Consider the following 6615-nt stretch of genomic DNA (forward strand, 5'->3'; position numbering starts at 1 on the left):
AACCCTCCTAAGTACCTACAAACCTGTCAAAAACAATTTCATGTCTTTTACTTAGGAGGAAAAAAACTCACTTACCTAATACTACGTTTTCTATCAAATGCACATTTTTAGAAGGACATGCCTGGTCTCAAGTATATATTCAAACATCAATTTGACAGCCACCAGCTACAGAAAATACATACAGTACACCTCTTGCATGTTAAAACTAAAGAAACAGCAGATTTCAGATCTTTTATCTGAAAAGCATCCAAGAACAAAATGTGTCAGATGGTTCTAGGAAACTGTGTCAAGTCTTTCTTTTGAACACAACACAAACTATTACAGGAAGACTGCCACATGCATAGAAAAGAGGCAAAATTGAAAACAAAATTTTAAAAAATGAAAAATGCATACATACACGATTCAAAAACAACTGCCTGTGTATCAAACTGCTTATTATAAAAGGATGATTTCAATAACATACCTGTTGGGAAATCTTGTGGAACAAACAAGTTACTGTATAATGTTGATTAAAAATGCCCAGAAACAGATTCAACGAAACACTGGCATTTTAACTCTAAGAAAATGACAGTTTTAATTAATTTAAAGAATATGGGAGCAGTCTGTTTAAGAACTTTGATGAAGTTAGTATTTAAAAGATTCCGTAGGCATAAATAAAATCACAACTGATGTTGAGTGCAAGCCTCATAGTAATACAGCCTCCAAAAGTATTTAAAAATGCAATGTTTATGTTCAATACAAAATGAATGACTACAAATGTATATTTTTCTGCAGCTAGAAAGCTAGTGTTTTTTGCCAAAAATCAATTATCAAACCAAGTTTTTGCTCTTCATCTTAATAATGGCACTTTACAGTGAAGTTCCACCACAACAATCGCAAGCTAATTGGAAAAATATTTTGAAAACTTCTAAGGTTAAAGAAGTAATCACGATTATCAGAACATTTCTGTATTCAATTTTAAATCATGTTTGTATTTTCATGTTTAAAAATATAATTCATGGATTTTTCTTGCATCTTACTTAAATTAAAAATCTTTAGTGTACAAATGATACATTTAACTTATTAAAATACAGTTCCTTAGTCAATTTAATGATAGGAACTTCAGCATGGTGTGTTTGGAGGATATCCAACATTTTTATGTTTCCAACAGCTTTCTGGCTTTGTTCACACACACCCTAACATGGTAAAACACTAACCTATAAAACTGCCAGATCAGCTTTCCTGAACATTTATCAATTGCTGCAGAGCACCCGCGACCTCTTCTAACTGAGAATAACAGAAATTTTCTGTGCCTGTTCTACACCTGTCTGCCACTTACTGCTCCACAAATAGCCTCACGCTGATCATCCTATCAAAACCTTTCTGAAAGCCCTTACCCCCACTGTGGTTTTCTTAGGTCTGTTTGTTTTGTTTTCCCTCTTTCCTATGTACTAAAGCACATTCTTTGATGGTTTTCTTGCAGGTGAAAAACAAACGGAATAACGCTCTAGGTTTTTCTTGCATAATTAGCAATATTATTCCTCTATTTTTAAAGTACATTAAGTAACACATTAACTTTATAGTGTAAAAATCCCTACAGTTGTCTGGAATTTTTTCTTGATCAATGCTCAAAGACTGCATAAATGGGGTATCCATATTACTAACCGAGAATGGTAAACCGGATATGGACGCAGGAGACATAGTGTGCAGGCGCCACACAAAAACGAGGAATCAGCCCCCTGCCCCAGAGTGAAACGGGACAGACTACAGAGTCCACAAAAGTCCACAACACACAGCATAATCAAACCCGAGATGGTATGGAAAGCACAGGCGCCTACAACGCGCTATGCACCGCCAACAACGAAAGAGCTCAACTAACAGAAATAAGAAATAAAGCAACAAGCCCAGAGAATACGTAACCCTAAACGTCCACACCACACAGCAAACCCAACATAGTACGGAAAGTGCAGGCGCCTACATCGCGCGTCGGAAAGCACGGGAAAGTACGAAAGGCAAAGGCACCTACACAGCATAGTGAAACCCGACATGGTACAGAAGGCGCATGCGTCGCCACCATATTGTGAGTGGCACTACTGCGGAGTGAAGGCGCAGGCGTCACCGCCATATTGTGAGTAGCACTATTGCGGAGTGAAGTTAGGAATAATGTGCTGCTTGTGATTGTACAAACCGCTGAACGCTTTACACCAAATTCAAACACAATACAGCTCAACGATACAAACACGAGCCCACCTGGATAAGTTCAATGAACGCAGGCACCTACAACGCGCGTCTGAAACTACGGAAGCAAAGCAGGCACGGGTTCAAAACGAACGATCTCAACTGACGGATACACAAACACGAGCCCGCCTGGATAAACTCAATGAATGCAGGCTCCTACAACGCGCGTCTGAAATGCCGCGGGGAAAGCGGGCTTGGCTCAAAAACGAACAAGCTCGACTAATGTATTTCAGGATACCCAACGCCGGGGGTAGGCGAGTATCATATAAGAGCTCACCCATCAAAAAACACTCAGTCGTGTAATACACACAGATCATGTGCTCTCAGCACATATAAAGTGTATAGGGACAATACGGAGAGTAGAGACCCAAAGGCGTTGGAGAGAAAAAAAAAGCAGGTAAGAGATTATGAAAGCAGTGGAATTCGAAAGGCTCCAACAAACGATGGCGCGATACACATGCAGAGAAAGGTACAGAATATGAAAGCAGTAAAATCCAATAGTATTGTAGCCTGCCAGCCAGGTTGAGGGCTGTTTGGTTTTAAGTGACTGTTAGGTCCGATGGAGGGAGGGCGGAGTACAGCACGGAAGACTGATAGCGGGGTACTGATTGATGCGGTAAGGGGGGGGCGTTGGAGAGGGTGCTAGAAAGTTGTGTTTGGGGTTAGGAAGTCGGCGATTGTTCAAGTAAAACTTTTGTGACACTTTATCATGTCATTCGCTACAGTATCAAAGAAAAGATAGAAAAGATCACATTACCGCAAACAAAAGGTGATCAATCATCAGAGCCAGGTGTAATTGAAAAAATAGCAGGACAAATCAGGGTCAGAAATAAAAGGCAAAGAGTAAACAACAAAGTCTATTCGCATTTGCATCATTCAATGCACAAAACGTGCATTTACACAATAATGGACCATACGCTATGAGAATCTCTGGTCCCGGAACAGTTAAAGCAACAACAAGTTAAATCTCAAAGAATACACAATTCGGTCAGGTGTATATTGATGATCACGGAGAGGCGATGCAAATTTTAACAGGCAAAAAAGAAATGTTATGTATATATTCCGCAAATAACATTACACACCAGAGGAGATCGTGATATGCCATTCGTATTAAAATGTTTAGTGTTTACCATGAGAATAGCATTTGCTATGACAATCGATAAATCACTGGGACAAACATTAGAAAAAGTCAGATTATTTATTAGAGAAACAGAAAAAATATTCACTTACGGGCATTGTCACAATGTGTCTCCAAACAAAACTGTTTTTAATGAAGCTTTAAAGTAAAAGTGCAAATAATGAAATTGAAACAATTCCAAAGAAAAAAAACATGTAAATTGTATATCAGATTAACCAAACACGGGGATTGGCGAGCGAAGCGAGCTGGGGGCGAAGCCCCCTAGTATAATGATGAAGAGTATAGGAGTCACGTAGTGAAATTTTGCTTCTTGGTGCAAAGAGAATTGTCTGCATCTTAATATCAGCAACACTAAGGAAGTGGTTATTGACTTTTGAGACACCAAGGAGCCTCTATGTCTGGTCACTTTTCAAAGAATGGATGAAGAGTTGGTCCACTTTTAAAAGTACTTGTGGGTCCACAATAACAGGTTGGACTGGTCTCAGAACACCGAGGAACTATATAAGAGAGGGCAGTGTAGGCTTTTTCATTAGGTGACATCCTTCACATCTTCTGTAACTCATTGATGGTCTGTGCGATTTTCTATGCTGTGGTGTGCTGGGCTGGTAACACAGAATAAGGCCAATTAAAAGGGTAAGTTTAGTTATAGTATGTACTCTGAACTGCCTGGAGGAATTGCAAAGGACAGAATTAAAACAAAACTAAGTGCCATTATGAAAAAATGCTGTACATCCTCTCTCTGACACACTAAGAGTACTTTCTGTTAACAAATCAATTTGCAGAAGTTTATCAAGAAACACTACTGGGGCTCCTTTATACCAACAGCAATACATCTGCATAATGCATCACAAACATGACAGCCAAGTCATAAATTTTCTTGCTTTATTGTCATTCTGATGTGCATTCAGACCAATGTATGTGTGTATATTTCTCTATGTATGTATGTATGTATGTATGTATGTAAGTGAGCTTCAGTAAGAAGCCAAATTTCTCCCTGGGGACAAACAACAGACCTACAAATTTCATCTCCTTCATGTACAACAGTTCCAAATGTGGATATACAGACTGGACAGTTTGGCTATCAAAATTAGGAAGATCAAAGCACAGAGTTCCACTACTCTCGCTTAAAAAAATAATCACGGATGAGTGCTTAGTTTTAAAAAAGCCAGTTCACTAAGTTCATGTTATCATTAAATTCACATAAATGTTTACTAGCTAAATTAGAATGGAATGTTTATTACATTACATACACACATACATGCATATACATATATATATACACATATACACATATATACACACATATACATATATACTTAGAGTAATCCCTCCATCGCGGGGGTTGCGTTCCAGAGCCACCCGCGAAATAAGAAAATCCGCGAAGTAGAAACCATATGTTTATATGGTTATTTTTACATTGTCATGCTTGGGTCACAGATTTGCGCAGAAACACAGGAGGTTGTAGAGAGACAGGAACGTTATTCAAACACTGCAAACAAACATTTGTCTCTTTTTCAAAAGTTTAAACTCTGCTGCATGACAAGACAGAGATGACAGTTCTGTCTCACAATTAAAAGAATGCAAACATATCTTCCTCTTCAAAGGAGTGCGTGTCAGGAGCACACAATGTCACATAGATAGAGAAAACAATCTCTAGCAAACAAATCAATAGGGCTGTTTGGCTTTTAAGTATGCGAAGCACCACGGCACAAAGCTGTTGAAGGCGGCAGCTCACACCCCCTCCGTCAGGAGCAGGGGAGAGAGGGAGAGAGAGAGAGAGAGAGACAGAGTTTGTTTTTCAGTCAAAAATCAATACGTGCCCTTCGAGCTTTTAAGTATGCGAAGCACTGTGCAGCATGTCGTTTCAGGAAGCAGCTGCACAAAAGATAGCAACGTGAAGATAATCTTTCAGCATTTTTAGACGAGCGTCCGTATCGTCTAGGTGTGCGAACAGCCCCCCTGCTCAATCCCCATACGTCAGGATCACAGATAGTCAGCGCAAGACAGAGAGAAAAATAAGCAATCTAGCTTCTCAGCCATCTGCCAATAGCGTCCCTTGTATGAAATCAACTGGGCAAACCAACTGAGGAAGCATGTACAGTGATCCCTCGCTATATCGCGCTTCGCCTTTCGCGGCTTTACTCTATCGCGGATTTTATATGTAAGCATATTTAAATATATATCGCAGATTTTTTGCTGGTTCGCAGATTTCTGCGGACAATGGGTCTTTTAATTTCTGGTACATGCTTCCTCAGTTGGTTTGCCCAGTTGATTTCATACAAGGGACGCTATTGGCAGATGGCTGAGAAGCTACCCAGCTTACTTTTCTCTCTCTCTTGCGCTGACTTTTTCTGATCCTGACGTAGGGGGATTGAGCAGGGGGGCTGTTCGCACACCTAGACGATACGGACACTTGTCTAAAAATGCTGAAAGATTATCTTCACGTTGGCGACCGTCTGTGCAGCTGCTTCGTGAAGGCGACATGCTGCACGGTGCTTCGCATACTTAAAAGCACGAAGGGCACGTATTGACTTTATTATCTGACTCTCTCTCTCTCTCTCTCTGCTCCTGACGGAGGGGGTGTGAGCTGCCACCTTCAACAGCTTTGTGCCGCGGTGCTTCGCATACTTAAAAGCCAAACAGCACTATTGATTTGTTTGCTCCTTTGAAGAGGAAGATATGTTTGCATTCTTTTAATTGTGAGACGGAACTGTCATCTCTGTCTTGTCATGGAGCACAGTTTAAACTTTTGAAAAAGAGACAAATGTTTGTTTGCAGTGTTTGAATAACGTTCCTGTCTCTCTACAACCTCCTGTGTTTCTGCGCAAATCTGTGACCCAAGCATGACAATATAAAAATAACCATATAAACATATGGTTTCTACTTCGCGGATTTTCTTATTTCGCGGGTGGCTCTGGAACGCAACCCCCGCGATGGAGGAAGGATTACTGTACCAGAAATTAAAAGACCCATTGTCCGCAGAAATCCGCGAACCAGCAACAAATCCGCGATATATATTTAAATATGCTTACATATAAAATCCGCGATGGAGTGAAGCCGCGAAAGGCGAAGTGCGATATAGCGAGGGATCACTGTATATACATATACACTTATATACACATATACATACACACACATATATATACATATATACATATATATATATACATACATATACATACACACACACACACACACACATGGAAGAGAAGGTCTGTGATACGGTTTGCATATTTGCAGCTGGAGATCCACAAAGGGAG

The 6615-nt window shown here is 40.0% G+C and overlaps 1 protein-coding gene across 1 annotated transcript in view; it reads right to left on the reverse strand.

Annotated features, from left to right (window-relative positions):
• Window positions 1-6615, reverse strand: part of LOC114659335 (DNA topoisomerase 1-like) — an 85713-nt gene that overhangs the window by 33042 nt on the left and 46056 nt on the right. The gene's annotated exons all lie outside the window — the stretch shown is intronic.

Source organism: Erpetoichthys calabaricus, chromosome 10 (genome assembly GCF_900747795.2).
Source record: "Erpetoichthys calabaricus chromosome 10, fErpCal1.3, whole genome shotgun sequence".
NCBI lineage: Eukaryota > Metazoa > Chordata > Cladistia > Polypteriformes > Polypteridae > Erpetoichthys > Erpetoichthys calabaricus.